Source organism: Mesoplodon bidens, assembly GCF_964165515.1.
Source record: "Mesoplodon bidens genome assembly, chromosome: 1".
Taxonomy (NCBI): Eukaryota; Metazoa; Chordata; class Mammalia; order Artiodactyla; family Ziphiidae; genus Mesoplodon; species Mesoplodon bidens.
In genome coordinates, this window is record NC_138176.1 from 85,689,897 (window position 1) to 85,712,021 (window position 22,125).

The following is a 22,125-nucleotide window of genomic DNA, read 5'->3' on the forward strand; positions in this document are numbered from 1 at the left end:
ATACAGTAGAGTTGGTCAGAGCTCTCGGGGTGTTAGGTAGAGCTGCTCAACTCTGAGACTGTTCTGTTTCACTGGAGCACTTATGATTCTAGAAGCTTTGGTGGAACTTCTTTCCCATTAGCTTTTGGGTACTTGGTTTGACATTGATCCCATCTTACCTAAAGCATGCACCTTTATCTTTACAGGAGGTTTTTTAAAAACTTGTTTTCAGTTACTTGAATTTACTTTTATTCACAATTCAGTGACATCTTTCTAATGTGTATTGTTTAGGGGAAGGTTATTTGGACAGGGAGAAGTATAAATTAAGATTTATTTCTGAAGAAAATTCAAGCAGAGTGCATAATCAAATAACCTAGAATTATAAAAGAGATGAGTATGAAAACGTATGTCATAAACAGACCTGTATTCCATATTAGAATGCTAAAATCAGAAATACTCATGAAAATTTCCAAAACTAGAATCAAATGGAATTTTAGGCAGTTAACTAATAACTTAGCTGGACAGTCTTAGAGATGAGGAAACTGAGGTCCGGAGTGACTACATAGTCTAAGATTCAATATCTGGTTAGTATAAGATTTATAGTAATAGAGTCTAGGGTTCTTGACTTAGTTTCTTTTAAAATTATTTCTATTTGAAGACATGCTGGAAAGTGCTCTTATTTTTAAAATATTAACTGATTTTAGACTAAGGGTGTTCAATAACCTGTATACTTGTCAAGAAAATGGCAATTACAGTCCTTAATGATTTTATGCCAGTGTGCAAATAGTTTCAAACGCCACAAGATGGCACTGTTTACATGTAAAATAATACTTTAAAAAACAGTCCATGTATATGTGCTTTAGTTCAAAGTGAAATGAGGAAAAAATAATTTAGAGATTTCTAAGGTATTCGTATGTGTGGAACACATCACAATGAAATGTTGGATCATAATATATTACAGAACTGTTACACTTCTTTTAAACATGTAGCGTGTATGCATACACACATGCCCGAAAACATATTTATTTACATTTACATTTAAGTTGCATATTTGTTTTTACCTGAAAAAGAAAACATTTTAGTTTGTTGCGTCATTATTCTGATAGACTTATGACAGTTTTCCATCACATTTCCAGGTGTTATTCTTGAGTCCAATATCTTGAAATAGAGCATTTTGTTCTAAAATGGGTAAAACAGGAATGCTTATCTTTATGATAATTTTAATAAAATTAAATTAACTTTATCCACTAAATTTAGATTAAAAATTCTGTGCACATAGATATTTATGTCAGTATGGGGAATTTGCTCTCTTTAAAAGAAAGGATGCTGTCATAAGTCTTAGTTATTCTATTTCTTATATAGATAATTTCTCATTTGATGTGAAGAGCAAGAATTAAAATCAGAAATTTTCTACTCTGATTACTTAAGGTTTATTTTGTAGATCTAAGATCATAAGCTTAAGAATTAAATTGTGTAATGTAAATCTCCTAAAGATCCATCTTCCCCAAATACTTTCCTTCTAAGGACTCTTTGATTGTTGGTCCACATGTTCAAAATGATAGAACAAATTTGAATCATGAAATTTGCGCAATGGCTTAATAAACTTAACAAATATATCTCTGTACCTGCATAATTCATCATTTTTAATGATCCAGTTGCATATATAGGATATTAAATTTTATCTTTAGTAAAAATTCAGTACAAAAATTATTGAAAACTTATTAATAATTCCATAATTTCTTGTAATGAAAAGCATGGGCTGTTCTTACCAGAAAGTATCACCATGTTATATTATTTTATCATAAATCTATTATGATAAGTAATATATAGTCACTTAGAAGTCTTCCATAGCTCAACCATGATTAGGCACCAAAAGGCATAACTTGAAAGGTAGGTACTCTTATTCCTATTTAATCCTCAGAGACTGTTTGGAACATTTGTATGTATATGTGTGTGTGTGTGTGTGTGTAATATATATATGAAGAATGGATTCTGCAATCAATTGACTTTGACAGCAGAGTATATTTTAAAATGTAAATGAAATTCAAAACAGCTCAGAAGAGTGTCTGATATGGAAACTAACAACACAAAGCCTCTGTGAAGAATTAAAAGCCATGGTTGCAATTAAATTAGTAAAAACAGATTTAATGCATTAAATGATTTTATAATTACATATTAAATTTGGTTAAATATTTTATGCCTATAGTACATTTTAAGCTTATTGCTTCTGAATCTTTTATAGGTGAGAGTCATTTTTACTATTGCTTAATATGTAAATATAGGTGAATTAGTTCTGCTGAATCTACCAACTAATAATACAACTAAGATGTTATTTGAGTAAGTGGAAAAGTATTTTTTGAGACATTCCTAGACAAAACAAAATAAATAAGCCATAAAGTTGGGTCTTTCTCAAATATTTGTTAGTACCTTTTTATAAAACATTTATGGGAAAAAAAAGCTTTGTGAGAACATGAAAATCACTTTACTTTAAATTCATTTATATTTTTATATTTAGATAAACTTGGCTTTTTCAACTGAAACACTTTTCTTATAACTTGCATTGTGTTTATAGCTCATTCAAACAATACAGTAGTCAAGCCGTATTTATCAGGTTACAGATCAGTCATGCACATTAATTCTATTATTTGTGCTGAGGCTTTCTACATATAAATTGGCTATGACAGTGTTTTTAATTCTTGAATGATGTGTATAACCTGTTTAACATCAACTAACAGCAAAAAGGGTTACTGAATTCCACAGTTCTGGGTTTAATGCTGGAGCTTAAGTGGATTAAATATTAAATCGTGTCTTTTTCTGATTGCTTAGTCCCAATATGGTTGTAAATATAGATGGTAACATTTTACTCCAAAATAGATTGCAGTTTTGTTTTAAGACAGTTGTTTGGGTTATGCAGTATATACCTCTTTAAACCTGTGTTACGCCATTATCAAAACAAAAGAAAACTTGAAATCAAGTTTCATTTAATTAGTATATCTCCAAGAATATTCTTGCAGACTCTAGTATGCGAAACAATGGACTGTAGCATTTTAGTTTACATAAATTTAGATGTTTTTAAAATTTATTCACAGAATTTTGTTATTAAAAATAACAAAATTATTTGTGGTTATGAGTTTGTATAATTAAAATATTATTAATAAGATAGATTTCTTTTTGTTTTTGGAATTATACATTAAGATTCTTATTAATTTTGAGCTACCTTTAATCTCCTTTAAAATAATAAGAAATTATGATATTTACTTCTCAAGAGCAGCCAAAAATGCTGTTGTTAACACAGAAGTTGAACATCTTAGGGAATTAAGAAGTTATGTGTTGCTATTCCTAGGATGGCTGCCTGCCTTAGGAGAAAGATCAGGAGTGTGGGAAGAACTTAAGGCCCCAGGGACACTTGCCTGTGCCTTCTGGGAGACTGGAACTTGAAGGAAGATTATTCAAAGGACTCTGGAAGTGTAAATGTACCTTCCTCTTCTCTTTCTCAGAGATCTTGTTTAAAATAGTGTATCTCATCAGTAACAGAGAAGATAATGAATACACGCCAATATAGGTTTATTTATCTCTAAATTATATACATTTTCCACAGTATTAGGTATAGTGTGTGTATATGTGTGTGTGTATATATATGTATGTAGGAAATTAAGAAAGATGAGGTAAAGAAATATTTATTTTAAAAAATGATTCTTGTATCACTAGAAACTAATTTTACTTTCACTAAATATATTAACTGTATTAAGACTTACATGGTTAATATGCTTCCTTTTTCTTAAAAATCTTGGTTTAATTATTTGTGAAGAGTGATTTAAAAGTCAGATACTTCAGCTTAATTTAATACTTGGATTTTTTTATTTGTTTTTTGAGTTTTTGTTTTTTTGACCATCAGAGCTAAAAAAGTTACATCACAAAGATATGAAGATACTAATGAGAGTTCATTGTTGACTTCTTATTTTTATTTACCTGTATTTAGCAATTATGCAGAGCCTTGAAAAGTTATTAAATTCCCCATTTTCCTGGTGCCAATTAGATGTTCTTACAAACTAAAAAGTGTTGTATTTTTATAATTTTAAAAAATGGGTCTAAAACAAAGGTTTAAGCAGTTTTGGTCCACTTCTTAAAACTATGAAAACACAGCACCTTTCTATTAGTTTGGAACTAATTGAACTAATTGTTTTTATCTTTTTTTTTTTTTTTGCGGTACACGGGCCTCTCACTGTTGTGGCCTCTCCCATTGTGGAGCACAGGCTCCGGACGCGCAGGCTCAGCGGCCATGGCTGACGGGCCCAGCCTTTCCGCGGCATGTGGGATCTTCCCGGACCGGGGCACAAACCCATGTCCCCTGCATTGGCAGGCGGACTCTCAACCACTGCGCCACCAGGGAAGCCTCTGTTTTTATCTTTTAATTGCCCTTGGAACTAATTTGTAATTTAGAAATATTATAAATAGATTAGAAAAACTTGTTTCCAAGTTTTTCAACGTTCAGATGAAGTTTTTTTAAAAAAATAATTGACACAGATATGCTCTCTCAGTAGCTTGAGTGTCTTGAAAAAAAATGTTCATTTTAAAAGTCACTTTTTCTCTGAAAGAAATGAATATTAATTTTTCTGAAATTCTTGTTAGATAGCACAGTACCAACTGTTAGCTGCACAGAGAAAGAGCTATTAAATTTGCAACGGCTGACTTTCATTTCTTTGGGGATACTAGTCGTGACCTGTGACTTTCTGTCGTGCAGACTCTGAGGGTGTCGGTGTCAATCCATTTGTTACATTTTAGTACAGCTTATTTTCTTAAAGGGTCAATATAATTGGGAATTCTACATTTCTTCCTGTACCCCAGTGAATTGTTTTGTGCACACATCCCACTTTGGAAATAATTGGTTTTGAGAATGTATGCAGAAACCCTGTTGGCTGAAGGATATATCACCTGAAGTTGGGGATGGTCATGGTCCTTGCTTGTCCCCTCTCCCAGGCAGACATGGAATGGCTAGGTTGGCCAACTTGCATGCCAGTATAGAAATTTGCGTTTTCGTTCTTGCTGGCTTCTGTCAGAGCAATCCTATGAGGAAAATACATTATCTTTATTGGGAAAGAGTGCCCCAGACTTTTGAATCCCATTCATTCATTTTCCACTTAAGTCTGCTGAAGGCATGGAATAAAAACCCTCTTCAGAGTTTCAACAAATTCTTATGTGGTAGAAGTCCATTTGGGTCACAAGAGAAAGAGCTTTACTACTGGTAGCATAGAGGTGGAGTGTCATGGCATTGCTTAAAGAAGCAGGAACCTCCAAGCAATCTATCAGAAGCAGAGTTCTTAGGCAAATGTGCAAGAAAGGGATGCCAAAATAACATGTTCTAGAAACTTTTTAGAGGCAGACTATGGACAATTTAAGAAAAATTATCTAAGAATTTTTTCCCTTATCTGTAAAATGGAGGTAATAATAGTACTTGCCATATAAATTTTTTGTAAGGATTCCATTAGATAATGCAAGTGAAGCTTTGATTTACTATTAATATATGATTCTTGTTATTGTTATATTATTGTTATTATTAGTTATTATTATTTAGGTAGCTTTTCCTCCACTTTCCCATGCATCTCTCCTGGTACTTGTCTGGTACTTGTTTAGTCTAGGATAACTGAAGGAGTCCTTAGGTAAAGCAACTTAAGGCAGAGATTGGGACAGACGCTCTCTTAACATTATGACAAAGAAGAAGTAATAATAATGCTAACTACCTTTAATTGTGCACTTATTTTCAGCCAGGCGCTCTTCTAAGTGCTTTATGTGAATCAATGTATTTAACCCCTTCACAAGCCCATGAATTATGTACTATTATTACCTGCATTTTTTACAATGGAGGAAACTAAGTTACAGAAGGAGGTTGGATTAATTTATCCAAGGTCCAGGCCATCTAGATGATAGCAGGATATGAATCCTGAAAGTGTGGAAGGTCTGACTAGATTTTCAATAATCTAGCTTGAGGGGTCCTTATGCCCTGTCCTTCCCTCCATTTTTGATGTGAAACTCCTGGAACTCATCCAGCAATGGAACACAATGAAGCCGAATGGCTGGAAACCTAATGGAAACATAGGTTTCACCATAGAGAGAAGACTCTGGGCTTAGGATAGGGGTTGGAGCAAGGGAAAGAGGCCAGAAGTGGAGGAAGAGAGACAAGAGGTGGGGCCCAGGGTGAAGTACTGTCTCTTCAGCTTAAGAGCGGGCAGCTAAAAAGGGTACCCTGAGTAGGACTGCAACAGCAGAAATTGTTTTTTATTTTGTGTACTATACAAATGCTCTGGCTAAGGAACAGATTGGTGACTGAAATCCAGCCTTCTGCTCAGCTTGCCAACTCTGTGGGTAGTTCTGACAAAAGGAAGTGAGGATGTCAAGTACAATAAAAATGTAAAGGGATGACAAATCTGAGAGACATTTTGAAAATGTGTTCATGTGTTTGAACTCTGAAGAATAAAGTGTGATATCTTAGAGGTCATAGTGAAATTGTATACATGGAGATGAGTTTGGGTGAGTTCAAGTGAGTTTGGGTCAGGAAAAGACTCAGGGAAGGAATTGGGGGTAGTAACTAATAAAATGTCACATGGTGGAAGAAGATACAATGAAGGAAACTCAGAAGAAATGGAGAAGTAGGAGGCAAATCATGAAATGAATGTCCTAAAAACCTACTTAGTGAATCTGAGTTGGGTGGGAAAATATTTTAGTAGTTTGGTATGCAATTCAGTACAAATAAGAATGACTGGGAAAACATCATTTGATTTCTTTTTTTTTTTTTTTTTGCGGTACGCGGGCCTCTCACTGTTGTGGCCTCTCCTATTGCGGAGCACAGGCTCCGGACGCGCAGGCTCAGCGGCCATGGCTCGCGGGCCTAGCCGCTCCGCGCCATGTGGGATCCTCCTGGACCAGGGCACGAACCTGTGTCCCCTGCATTGGCAGGCGGACTCTCAACCACTGCGCCACCAGGGAATCCCACATCATTTGATTTTGCACTCGAGATCTTTGGTGAACTAAGAGGAAGCAATTTGGGGCATGAAGAGGGGATGGAAGTCTTTTTCAAGGAGTTTGGAAGTGAGGGATAATGAGATAGAAACGAAAGTTTTATGAATTAGAGGCTTGGAGAGTGGGGGAAATAGCATGAACAATTGCTGGATCTTGGGAATTTTATTTTTAGGAATATAGAGGAAAGAGAGCCAGAAGAAATATAAAAACTGAAGTTGGAAGTTGGAAAGGTATAACTAATAGAGCCAGAGGCCACAGAAAACAGTGACATCGAGGACCTAAGTGGGGAATAAGCACCTTAAAAGAGACAGTTTCTTGGGAAATGAAAATATACAAGAAAAAAGAGGTGAGAGTATAGAAAGTTTTATTTTTAATGAAACATTGAGGATAATTGCAAAGGGTTCATGGACCCAATTCCAGCGTGTGTGTGTGTGTGTGTAGGCTTCTGTACAGCAGCAAGCAATTCTCTGATGCCAGCAGTGTCCGAGAATTCAACTCAATTCTGACACGATCTGATTCTACCCAGAAATGGAATCAGATTCCACAGGTAAAGTTCTCAGTCCCACAAGACCACCCTCCACTTCAGACACCAGTTTCAAACCCAGGTTGGTTACCTGTGTTGCTGACCTACTGGCTACAAACCAGAGGTTCCCACATCCTCCTCCTTGGTTTCAAATAATTTGCTAAAACGGCTCATAGAACTCAGGAAAGCTTATTTACTCACTAATTACAAACTTATTATAAAAGAATATTAAAGGATATGAATAAATAGCCAGATGAAGTGATACATAGATTGAGGTCTTGAACAAAGGAGCTTCTGTCCTCTTGGAGCGTGGAGCCTGGCAGTGTAACACATGAGGTGTTCTGGTTTCCCTACATGGAAGCTCCCTGAAAAAGGGTAAAAGCTGTCCTTTTGGGTTTTTATGGAGGCTTCATTACGTAGTCATGATTGACTAAATCATTGGCCAATGGCGATTGCTTCAACCTGCAACCCCTCTCCCCAGGAAATCAGGGGGTGGAACTGAAAGTTCTAACCCTCTAAGCACAGAGTTGCTTTTCCTGGCAACCAGCCCCCGTCCTTTGGGTGGGACCCAAAAGTCACCTTCCCTGGAGCTTTTTCTGGAACTGAAGGCAAGAGACCAAATATTATCTTTTTTGCCCTTATTGATCAGGAAATTTCAAGGGCTTTGGGAGCTGTGAGCCAGGAACTGTGGATGAAGACCAAATATTTATCATTATATATATATATATATATATATATATATATATATATATATATATATATTTGGCCACTGTGTATGTATGCTTGTATATATATATAGTTCTCATATATATTTGGTCATCTGGTTGACCAAATATATAAATTTTCTATAAATCACAGTATTGCAATAACTTTTAGTTCTCAGTGGAGGAAAAGGCAAGATAGGGAAGTGGGGGAGGGCAGAGATAGAAAGACAAGGTTTTTTTGAGCAACCATTGTGGGGAATGGGAAGAAAAGTCAACCAAGGAGAATTAACAATACAGAGCATTTTTTTCTCAGTAGATATTTTTTCTCGATAGATATTTATTGAGTACTGTTTATCTCATGATGTGGTACTGTGTGACTGCAAGAGGGAAAAGAAAACATCCTTTCTTTGCCAGGCAAATCTAATTGGGGAGCCGATACACAAAAATAGCTGCAAATAGGAGGTATCAGATGGGAATCAAGTGAATGTATGCAGCAAATGCACAATGAATTCAAAGATAACTATGGAATGTTTCTTGGAGGACAAAGAACTTAAAGAGTGCCTAGAACTGGCTGGCAGATATGGGTGGTGGTTAGGTTCTTAATGAAGAATATTAACTCCAATTTGAGTCATAAAGAAAAAGTAGATGTAGACATATAAGTAGGACATTACAGGCACAGAACTTAAAATCGATAGACCCAAAGTTTAAGCACCAAACTAGCTCACTTTACCCGGGACACAGTCCTCATGTAATTAGATCACATCTGGGTCTTTTTTCTAGAGAGTCTTGTGTGGCAGGCTGGAAAATTTGTACTGTTCCGGGACATTAGAGAGCCATTGAAGGTTTCTGGACTTGGGAACAACATAGAGTGATGTTTTAGTAACATTAGTGTAGCTGATAAAAGTACAGATTGCAGAGTTATAGTAACAGTCAAGGCAAGAAGCTCTTGAGTATTTCTTCACTGTTTAAAGTCTGGTGAGTGCTATAATTACCAGGAGAATCCCAGGTTTTGCCTCATTATCATAGATTCATCAGTTTCCCTCCTTTTTTTCCTTTCCAAAGACATCTTTGGTGTCTTTGATTTCTGGTTCTTTAACTCCTCCAAATTTTCAGTCATTTAAAAAATCTCCTATCCTTCCTCTTGGCTTTGTGTGCCCTGTCTTCCATTGCTCTTTTTGTATAAGCTGTCCTGCTCTCTGTCTTGACTTGATTCAGAGAGAGAGGCCTGCACGTTTCAGCCTCATCATAGAGAATGCCAATAAACTGATGGCCTGCGTCACTCAATTCCTAACGTTACGTATATATTCCATAATATTTGCTAAGCTTTCTATGGCTACTAGTGTTTGATATCATTTTATTAAATAAGTTCAATAAAGTATTTCTGCCTTTCTTTTTGGTATGATGACCAACAGATGAGCGTAGTAAATTTAGTGTGGTTGTATTTGTGACTGCATAGTAGCTCCAGGAATCCTAGAAGTTTCTTACCATTTTACTAAGTTTTCAGTCAATTTTAATTAAATTTGAAAACCTTTAAAATTGAGATCAGAAATTCATATACCTTAATTTGATTTTTTTACTCTCTTTAAAATACCAAAATATTGCTGTTGATTGCTATTGGATAAATTGTTTTTCATTTAAAAAATTATCCATTTCTGCCTTCTCTTACTGTGACTTAGTATCTAAAACATAGTGGATATTAAAATATATGAGATGAAAATATCTAAAGGGTGAAAATGAATAGAAAGAAGTCTTGATCCTGTAATATAGATATATCTACACACATAGTATGATCCTGATGTCATTTGAATCCATAATAATCTCCCTTTAAAAGCATCATTATAGTATTGATAGTTTCTAAGTCTCTTGAAATTATTTTTAAGTTACTTGAGACTTTAGAAAGTAGAAATTCTGAGTAATTAATACTTAATGCAATTTTACTGAAAGCAATAAGAAAGCATCAAGTAGTTAAATTAACTTTTTAATTCTGAGGTAATTTATGAATGATTCAGTCCTGCTCTTCTGCTTGAAACCTTTTTCCTTCAGTAAAAGAGGACAAACTTGGTTTTATCTTGAGAGTTCAAGAAGGAGTAAAAAATGAGTAGAAAGAAGTCTTTATTCTGGAAAATGGATCTGATTTCGAAGTTCAACTGGAATAAGCAATTGTTAAATTTTGTATAGAAAATTGTATCTAATTTCATAATTATCTGATTATTTGATTTATTGAGTAAACAAAGCATACTGTTTCGCAAAGTCTATGAATAAATACTTTTTCCAACCATGACAGATTAAGTGAAAACAAAGAGAGTGAACAAAAATGGAAGGGAGGGGGTCATGGATCTGCATCTGCATGGAGGAAGAGGGCAGTACTTTTGGGGAGTGCAATTTACATGAGCATCTGGGTCTTTTGTCATGTTTTGGATGGATGACCCGAGTCTGATATATTGGTGAATAGCATTAACAAAGGTCTCGTTGTCAAAGGCTAGGAAGAAAAATGCAATTAGCCACAGCAATGAGGTGATGTCTGTGTTTGGGGGAAAAACTGATACCTAACAGGCTATAGAAAAAACTGAAATGATACCATCAGTAAAAGGCCAGATTTGTGTGTGTGTGTGTGTGTGTGTGTGTATCCACTATATAGTGATCTTAACTCAGTGGGATATGACAGAAAGTCATTTTTTTTATAGTGTTTGGATTATGTGATGAAAGTGGATATGTACCTGTTACTAACGAAATGACCTGATAAACTCAGTGAATTCATAGTTCATAATACACCAATTTCACCAACCTGACAATACTGGTGAATACTGCTTTGCAATACTGTTTGTTTTCTATTTAAAGAAAATTAGAATTAAGTAAAAGTGCACTGGAGTTCAAAAGAAGTTTGTTCTTTTTTTTTTCTCTCTCTCTATTAAACCATGCCATCCAGAGTAGGGAACCATATCTAATCTCCCAATTAGGTCAGGCCCCAGGATAATCAATCTCTTTAACAGCAGATGCCTTGTTTTAGCAAATGAATGCTTGATTTCAAAAGCAGTTTTGTGTTGAGAGAGGAGTGCAGTTGGCATGGGTGATTAGATCTCTTTTAAACCCTGTAAAAAGCTTCTGTAGATTGTTTTATGCCCACACTTTGTGAACTGAAGTAAATGCTGTATATATCCATCTTAAAATGAACATGGTGAGGACTTTCTACAGCCTGTGAGAACATCTACATGCATATAAATGGAGCTATTTTAAGTCCAAAATTTTAATACCCATTTGAATTACACTGTGATTTTGATAACATCTAAAACTAGTGTATATGTTTTTAGTAGGTGCTTTTCATGTTTATTAAGTATGCTCATCAATGACAATAACTTAATTATTAGATTAATATTTTTTAGACTGAAAATATAATAAGTTAACATGATTTTCATATTTGTTATTTGGACTGCATTTATATTAGTTTGTGAATGCCTTTTTTCATGTCTGGTGCCTTTTCAGTTCATATCCATGCTCTATGCAAATGGGCAGTGTGAGGCAACTGTGAAATCAAGAAGAAATAATTAAAAATTAAAGTTTATAAGCAATGTGTATTAAGTTAAAACTATAAATTGACTTAGTTTTGCTCACAACTCCATTTAATCTAAGATAGTGAAATGTAGTGAGATACTTTTCAATATGGTAAAACAAAAAAAATTCTAAGCCTTCAATAAATTATTTTAGATAATCATTGTTCAATATGTGATTGCTGGAACTTATCAGTGATGCCTGAAAGTGATACAAAAATAATTCAGGAGGCCCCAAATTACCTATTGCCTTTTTTAGGAGAGCAGATTACATAATTAAAAGCATGGCATTGAAACATTTGCGAGGTAGTTAAGAAAAAAAGCATTCTCCAACATATTTTGTCTGTTACCATTCAACTTTATTGTATAATGGTCAGTTCTACCAGTTTTTCTCCCCTCTTAAAAATTGTTTCAAACATGCCTAATTTGTGGAAAGTTAATATTTTTTATAGTGAAGGTTGATAAAAACATCTTAGGAAAAATTGAAAGCAGATGGTCTTTAAGAAACATTTATTGCTAATTACTTCTTACCTTTCACACAACTGTTGGTAAATGTATAGGATTATATTACTTTTTTTAGTAAGGTTTTAAGGCTAAATTGGTAGATAAGCTAGAGATGCAATGAAACAAGATTTCTTAAATACAGGTCTTTTTTAAAAAAAAAAAACCAACATTTAAATAAATTAATTAATTAATTTTTTGGCTGCATTGGGTCTTCGTTGCTGCGCGCAGGCTTTTCTCTAGTTGCTGTGAGCCGGGGTTACTCTTCATTGCGTTGCGCGGGCTTCTCATTGCGGTGGCTTTCTCTTGTTGCGGAGCACAGGCTCTAGGTGCACAGGCTTCAGTAGTTGTGGCACACAGGCTCAGTAATTGTGGTGCATGGGCTTAGCTGCTCCACGTCATGTGGGACCTTCCCGGACCAGGAATCGAACCCGTGTTCCGTGCATTGGCAGGTGGATTCTTTCTTTTTCTTTTTTTTTTTTTTTTGCGGTACGCGGACCTCTCACTATTGTGGCCTCTCCTGTTGCGGAGCACAGGCTCCGGACATGCAGGCTCAGCGGCCATGGCTCACGGGCCCAGCCGCTCCGCGGCATGTGGGATCTTCCCAGACCGGGGCACAAACCCGTGTCCCCTGCATCGGCAGGCGGACTCTCAACCACTGCACCACCAGGGAAGCCCGGCAGGTGGATTCTTAACCGTTGCGCCACCAGGGAAGTCCAGAATACAGGCACTCTTAATAATACCAGATACCAAAATAGAACTATGATGTTCACTCATGCTTATTCTAATGTGTAACAGCATTTCAATATGATTAGTAGAATAGCTTCTGTATATTAAAATTTTTAGCTGGAAGACAGTTTAATGTCCAGATCTGTTACTCAGCTACATTTTAGATTTTAAACTTAATTTAATTATTATAGCATATCAGACAGTATACATTTAATTTAATGAAGTTAACACTTAGGTTTATACAATAGCTTTCTTACTCAGATCCCAATGATTTTCAGAATCTAGAGATTTCCAAGCTGAAATTCTTCATTTTCATGGAACTCTTGTAGCTAAATTTATATATGGATTATTTCTTCCTTGACAGGCACACACATTCACTATAGTATGAAAAAAAAGTCTGAAAGAAAATATAGTGAAATGTATATCTTTGGGTGATGGGTGGATTTGGGGTGACTTATTAAATCTTTACTGTATAGTATAGGCTTTATGATTCTTTTATAGTTAGGAAAAACATAAATATTTTCAGTTTCAAAAAAACATACAATTCCAGCATAGGTGATATGTAATTTGACAATAATTTTTTTTTAAGATTTTTTTTGATGTGGACCACTTTAAAAGTCTTTATTGAATTTGTTACAATATTGCTTCTGTTTTATGTTTTGGTTTTTTGGCTGTGAGGCATGTGAGATCTTTGCTCCCCAGCCAGGGATCAAACCCTCACCCCCTGCATTGGAAGGCGAAGTCCTAACCACTGGACTGCTAGGGAAGTCCCTTGATAATAATTTTATAATATAGTTTGACAGTAACTTTTTCTTTTCTCTTGAAATTATGTAAAACCTGTAGGGGCAAATACCCTGTTCTTTCCTTGGCACTGCTGATTTGTCCATACTGTTGAAATAAACCACTCAGTGGAAGGTATCTTTAATGACTGTAAACTTTAAGGAGTACATTAAAGCATCCCAGGAATGACCCCAAATAACAAACAGTAAACATGATAAACAGAAATTGTATCTATCCAGGATTTCTCAACCCTTTTACACTATGAAAAATTATTGAAGGCCCCCAGAGAGCTTTTGTTTATCTAGCTTATATCTATGAGTATTTATCACATTAGATATTAAATCTGAGAAATCTTTGAAATATTTATTTATTTATTCACTTAAAATAATAATGAATGCCAATTATGTGTTAAAATATATAATGTAGATTTTTCAGAATAACAACAAGAAGTAGTGAAAAGAGTGGCACTGTTTTACATTTTTGTAAATGTCTTTAATATATGCCTTAATAGAAGACAGATGGATTCTTTTATCTGCTTCTGCATTCAATTTGTTGTAATATGGTATTTAGGTTGAAGTATATGAAGAAAACTTGGCTTCATGTAAATATGTAGTTGGAAAGACAGAATAATTTTAATAACTTTTTCAGCTAATTGTGGATATTCTTCTTTAATATTACACCAAATGTCAACAAGTAATAGTTTGTTAGAGACTAGTTGCAATGTGAAATCTGAAACCATATCAATAAACTTTTAATACTTTTGAGCTTGGCCTATTTCTCAAGGAAGGTTTCTGAAAGAAGTCTGACTTTTGATTTTAAAAATAATGAAATATAATATTCCAATAATAATAAAACAATCCCAAGAGAATTCCAAGGATATTTTAATGATTACTTTGCATCCAAGTGTTTTCTAAAACATATGAGCACTACGCAAATCTCTGAGCTTGATTTCTTAATTCTTAGATACATCAACTTTAAAGTTTACTATTTGTTGCATAGATGAGGTCTTAAAGCCTTTGCTTTTCATCTCTTTGGAGGTAACTTTACATATATGAATTCATCAGATGTGAGCAGTGTAGGAATACAGTAAAGGCCTGATCAGTGGCTGCTGGCATGGTATTCTACTGTTGCAGAGCTCTGTTCTCACTGTAAGTATGAACAAAAGTATTTCCAAACAAAACCTTTGCTTGAGCCCTGAGAACCAAAATATTGATTTCCAAAAGAAAATATTTGTTTCAATTGTGACAAATATTTTTTTAATTGAAGACAAAATACACATTTTGCATTATGACACTCATATGTCAGATCTTATTAAAAGTAATTTAGAATGTTCCTACACATTGCTTTTGATGATGTCTCTTTTCTTTGTAAACATTTGTACAAAATGTCTCAACAAGGAACCTATTATAAAAACTTCTTAAAGTCCTCCTTCCTTCAAAATGAGGTCTAGTTGACTTCACTAGGAAATGTGGATGACATGTTTTCATGTTCTTTTTTTAATGGCAAAAACAATAATGTCACTCTTTAAAAAAAATTTTTTTTACATCTTTATTAGAGTAAAATTGCTTTACAGTGGTGTGTTAGTTTCTGCTTTATAACAAAGTGAATCAGCTATACATATACATATACCCCATATCTCTTCCCTCTTGCGTCTCCCTCCCTCCCACCCTCCCTATCCCACCCCTCTAGGTGGTCACAAAGCACCGAGCTGATCTCCCTGTGCTATGCGACTGCTTCCCGCTAGCTATCGATTTTACATTTGGTAGTGTACATATGTCCATGCCACTCTCTCACTTTGTCCCAGCTTACCCTTCCCCCTATCCGTGTCCTCAAGTCCATTCTCTAGTAGGTCTGCGTCTTTATTCCCATCCTGCCCCTAGGTTCTTCATAACCATTTTTTTTAATATTCCATATATATGTGTTAGCATATGGTATTTGTTTTCTCCTTCTGACTTACTTCACTTTGTATGACAGACTCTAGGTCCATCCACCTCACTAAAAATAACACAATTTCGTTTCCTTTTATGGCTGAGTAATATTCCATTGTATATATGTGCCACATCTTCTTTATCCATTCATCTGTCGATGGACACTTAGGTTGCTTCCATGACCTGGCTATTGTAAATAGAACTCCAATGAACGTTCTGGTACATGACTCTTTTTGAATTATGGTTTTCTCAGGGTATATGCCCAGTAGTGGGATTGCTGGGTCGTATCTTAGTTTTATTTTTAGTTTTTTAAGGAACCTCCATACTGTTCTCCATAGTGGCTGTATCAATTTGCATTCCCACAAGCAGTGCAAGAGGGTTCCCTTTTCTCCACACCCTCTTCAGCATTTATTGTTTCTAGATTTTTTGATGATGGCCATTCTGACTGGTGTGAGGTGATACCTCACTGTAGTTTTGATTTGCATTTCTCTAATGATTAGTGATGTTGAGCAATCTTTCATGTGTTTGTTAGCAATCTGTATATCTTCTTTGGAGAAATGTCTTCTTAGGTCTTCTGCCCATGTTTGGATTGGGTTGTTTGTTTTTTTGATATTGAGCTACATGAGCTGCTTGTAAATTTTGGAGATTAATCCTTAGTCAGTTGCTTCATTTGCAAATATTCTCTCCCATTCTGAGGGTTGTCTTTTGGTCTTGTTTATGGTTTCCTTTGCTGTGCAAAAGCTTTTAAGTTTCATTAGGTCCCATTTGTTTATTTTTGTTTTTATTTCTGTTTCTCTTGGAGATGGGTCAAAAAGCATTTTGCTGTGGTTTATGTCATAGAGTGTTATGCCTATGTTTTCCTCTTAGAGTTTCGTAGTGTCTGGCCTTACATTTAGGTCTTTATCCATTTTGAGGTTTTTTTTTTGTGTGTGTGTGGTACGCGGGCTTCTCACCGTTGTGGCCTCTCCCGTTGCGGAGCACAGGCTCCGGATGCGCAGGCTCAGCGGCCATGGCTCACTGGCTTAGCTGCTCCACGGCATGTGGGATCCTCCCGGACCAGGACACGAACCCGTGTCCCCTGCATCGACAGGCGGACTCTCAAGCACTGTGCCACCAGGGAAGCCCCTTGAGTTTATTTTTGTGTATGGTGTTAGGGAGTGTTCTAATTTCTTTCTTTTACGTGTAGCCGTCCAGTTTTCCCAGCACCACTTATTGAAGAGGCTGTCATTTCTCCATTGTATATTCTTGCCTCCTTTATCAAAACTAAGGTGGCCATATGTGCACGGGTTTATCTCTGGGCTTTTTTTTTTTTTTTTTTTAACGTCAGTTACTACTTTATTTCTAAGACAGAAGTTCTTTATTAAACTATGCACATTCCCCAAACTACTGTAACACCTAAAAATTAATAATTCTAATATTAAATAAACTGTCAGTGTTTGCATTTCCTCAGATTTCTTATGCCTTATAATTGCTTTTACAATTTGTTTCAATCAGGAAGCACAACAAGAAAGCCAGTAAGTTGTCATTTATATTTCTCTTGAAAGTCCCTTAATTTATAATTGTCCCTGCCTGTATATTGATTACTTAACCATTTTTTTTTAAGAAATGGGGCCATTCATCTTGTTTTATGATTTTGCCGAATATCTCCATGCAGTGTCTTTGAACATATTGCTGTCACCTGTATTTTCTTTCAACTGAATGTTAATTCTAGAATCTTGGTGTGATTCTGTTTTGTTTGCTTGTTTACTTTGTTTTTTCCAAGAATACTTCATAGGTGGTATACTGTTCCAGCAGGAAACATATAAATGATAATCACTATTTTTCCTGTTCCATAATGAATGACAAATTTATCTACCGAGTTCCATTATTTTGACATGGATTGCAAAATGTTCAGATTCTATCAGCCCTTCTTCACATTTAGCTGTAATACTACACAGAACAATTTTCCCTTAAAGTTTATTTGCTACTCTGAGGCAGAGCTTGTCCCTGGTAGAGAGATTAAAAGTTTATTTCTCTTCGCTTGCCAATATTCAGAATATGGAGTTGCTTTCCAGAATCATTCAAAGGTGACCTTTGTGTTATTAATATACATTTCTGAGTAACATAATATTCTGGATTCAAATTATTGGATATGTTTCAATACTTCACAATTATCATGCTTATTGATGCTCAAAATTGTCATATCTTTGGCCAGTGGGAGCAAATTCAGGACAACTTCTACACCTTCTTGACATGACCTCTAAATGATGTCACTCTTTACGAACAAGTCCAATAGCAATGCTAGAGAATTCCTGCGGATGTGGCTATCAAATATATTCAAGATTCCAAGGAAACCATCCTTTATCCTCCCTACTCTCCCAGAATAGATCAGATTCTCCTAATGTGCACTCTCATTTCTACAATCTTGGATTTCCCCATATTGCACTCATTGCAGTTGCTAATTACTTCTTTGCACAATCAGTTGATTAATAACTGCTTCTCTCACTATACTGTTAGCTCCAAGAAGGAAAGGTCTGAGCCAGATTTTCCATCTCATCCCCAGGACCTCCAGCATGGTCTTTGGCACGCGATGGGAACTCTTTAATAAGAGTTGCAGAATATATGATAGAATACTTCTGAGCATTTAATGCACTTTGGAGTCCCCAGAGTATTTTCCTGTACCTTTTATATTTTGGGATTCTTCATCCTTCTTGAAATTGGCTTTTGTGATAAATCTGAGTTCTCGTTTCTTTCTCACCTCCTTGATTCTTCCATTTTTGTCTTCCTTCATGGCTTTTGTTTTAATTTCTAGTTCTTTAAGGCAAGCATGAAGTTCTATCTTGCCCTTTACTATTTTTCTCTTTTATACACTTTCTCTCAGTTACCCATAACCTTTGAGATTCTCAAATCTAAATCCCTTATCCCAATCTCTCCCTCAAACCATGGTTTTTCATCTTCCAGGTAGTCTCTCTACATTTCCAACCAGATATTCATCTTTAAAGCCAATAGATCTCTGACTAAATTCATCATCTTTCATCCTACGTCAATTGTCCCTGTGCTTCTCTGCATCCTGGCAGTTACGTTTGTGCCGCCTTTATCTTTGCTTTCACTGAGTCCTGTCCGGTCTCTATCTCACTCAGGGTCCATGTTTTCATCCCAGTTACCATCACATTAGCTCACACCTTGGCTTTCTCATGTCTGTCCTGTTGTGATAGCATTTATACTCCCCCTTCTCTGTGCTGATTCTTTTGGTTTTAATACATCTTGTATACTGGTATGAGAGTAACTTTTCCCACAGAATTTTTCTCTTAAAAACTTTCATTCAATTAATAATTTGAACATTGCCTGGGCATTTGATGGTATTAAGGAATTTTAAAATAAATCTATTTATTGATTTATTTATTGATTTATTTATTTTTGGCTGTGTTGGGTGTTCATTGCTGTACACTGTCTTTCTCTAGTTGCGGCAAGCTGGGGCTACTCTTCGTTGCAGTGCACGGGCTTCTCATTGCAGTGGCTTCTCTTGTGGAGCCTGGACTCTAGGTGCATGGGCTTCAGTAGTTGTGGCATGTGGACTCAGTAATTGTGGCTTGTGGGCTCTGGAGCACAGGCTCAGTAGTTGTGATGCACGGGCTTAGTTGCTCTGCGGCATGTGGGATCTTCCCGGACCAGGGCTCAAACCCATGTGCCCTGCAGTGGCAGACGGATTCTTAACCACTCCGCCACCAGGGAAGTCCCAAGGAATTATTATTTTTAGATCTGATAGTGGGTTTGAGGTTGTATTAGAAAGGAAAAGAGGCCCTTATCTTTTATGCATACATACTGAAATATTTATGAATAATTGATATGATCCCTGGATTTGATTCAACTCATATGGAGTGAGAAAACATGGATGGGAGTGTAGATAGATAGGCCAGAGTTGATGCTTACTCAGACTAGTTGATGGGCACATGGAGGTTCACTATACTGTTCTTTATCATCTTATATATGTTTGAAATTTTGCATAATAAAAATTATTTTAAGTCAACTCTTTAGTTCTTTAAGTGCTCGTAAAATAAAGTCCAAACTCTTTATTTAGGAATTGAAAGCCACAAGCCAATCCCAGTCTATCCTCCCAGTGTCATTGGCCAGTGTCTCCCACATATATCCTTTGCTCATGTGGCAGATTAGCAGACTCTTCGCTGTGTGTGTGACCATCGTTCCCCAATCCTCTGCGTTCCTGTACACTTCTTACCGTGAGCACCTTGGCTGCAGGATTGCCTTTACTCTAGGTATAAGGTAGTTTGCAAGAGCTGTACATCGCTGTAAAGCCATCAACCAATGACAAAGAGGGTTGGTGATTAAATTCCCCAGCTGTTTTCTCTTTTGGGTGGATCCCCCAGAAGTCTCCAATGGACTTGAGTTCCACTTGCCCACACTGGTATCTTACTGTTGAACACATTAGTATTGCTTTCCTTCCCTTCTTGGTCTCACCTCTCCACTTCTGTACTGGATCAGTTGCATCGAGTCCTAGTTTCAGTCTCTTCTCAGGGGTCGCCAGTCTCACTCAGCTGTAATCTCATCCTTTTCTGGTTCTGTGCCTTTGTTCAAGCCACGCTCTTGGCCATGCATGCCCCTCCATACCTATTACTTATATCATTGCCTTTTCTAATCTTAAATTTTAAAACAATGCTAGTTTTAGAAAACTTTGAATATATAAACATTACAGAGAAAACAAAAACCATTCATGATTACAACACTCCACAGATGAACATTTTCTTTAGTCTTTTTCTGTGTGTGTGTCTGCAATCATCTGACCATTTTCCTGGGGCTTGAAGATCCACTTCCAAGATGGCTCACTCACATGGTTCTTGGCAGGATCCCTTGGTTCCTCACTGACTTTGGCAGAAGGTTTCGGTTCCTTGCATATTGGCCTAAAAGGGCATCCTGAGTGTTCACGCGACATGGCAGCTGGTTTCAGCAGGGAACGTGATTTAAGAGAGAGAGCAAGAAGAAAGTTACAATATCTTATTATGACTTACCCTCGAAAGTAACGTACCACTTCTGCCTTATTCCATTGGTCACACCAACGAACCCAGATACAAAGTAGGAGGAAACTATATAGGGGCATGAATATTATGAGGCTGGGAACAGTGAGGGCATCTTTGAAGCTGGCTAGCAGAGCTAGTTTGTAATCTGGAGCTGCTTTGGGGGTTTTCAAAAACTGCCTTTAGGGCATACTTTTTTTTATGTCTTTCTAGCCTGGCCTCTGAAGAGAAGTCATTTCATGTCCCTTTTCACTGTGTCTCACCTGCCTCTTTAAGATCTCAGACTTTCTTCTAGTTCTATTTTAATGATACTGTTTTTCTTTGTTTGTTACTATTCTGAAAATTTTCCAATTCTATGAATAAGACTCAGGCATCTTTTTCAAACCACTCCCATTTCTTCCTAATTTTTTAAAAAATATTTATTTATTTATTTAATTTTTGGCTGTGTTGGGTCCCAGTTGCGGCATGCAGGCTCTTCGTTGCAGTGCACAGGCTTCTCTCTCTAGTTGTGGCATGCAGGCTCTAGAGTGCATGGGCTCTGCAGTTGCAGCACAGGCTCTCTAGTTGTGGCTTGCATGCTCAGTAGCCGTGGTGCACGGGCTTAGTTGCCCCACAGCATGTGGGATCCCATTTCCCCATCAGGGATCGAACCCATGTCCCCTGAATTGGAAGGTGGATTCCCAACCACTGGACCACCAAGGAAGTCCCCTATTTCTTCCTAATTTCTAAAGCATATCTGATTTCTAGATTTAGAATGTTCCAGAAACATCCCTGTTAAATCACTTTCTTAGGCTTTGTTGCCTTATTTTCAGGATTGTTTCTTTACCTTAAGAAAAGAAAGTGAAATAGTATTTTTATATAACAGCTTCCTCCATTTTTAGTTGTTCATTGATAAAATCTATCACTCTTCCCTTGGTGAAATAATAGTTCGGTTCTCATATCTAAAACTACCATCAGAATCTGTGCATTAAAGACAGTTTGTGTTATAGTGGTGAGAGGGTAAGTTTTGAGGCCATAGGCAAAGCTGCATGACTCCTGAAGTGAACCCTTTCGCAGATTTCTCCTTGGCCCTGAGTATAGTTTAAAGCAGAATAAGAAGGAAAATTATCAGGGCAGCTGAATTATACCTGCCCATCGAGGGCCTGCACTAGTAATTTAAAACTATGACTCCACCCATTAGTATTATGGCCCTTATGGAACTTTGTTGCCTTTGGATTTAAGTCATGAAGATATTTTCTAATAATTTATCCAAACATTTCACATTCATGAAATTATTTATTTTAGCGATAATGTAAAGTTTATAGCATAACATTAAATTTAATTAAAACTTCAAAACAACATAAATAGACATTACAATTAAAATAAAACTATGACAGGATGTACATGATGGTCAGCAGGGAAAACTTGTTCTACAAT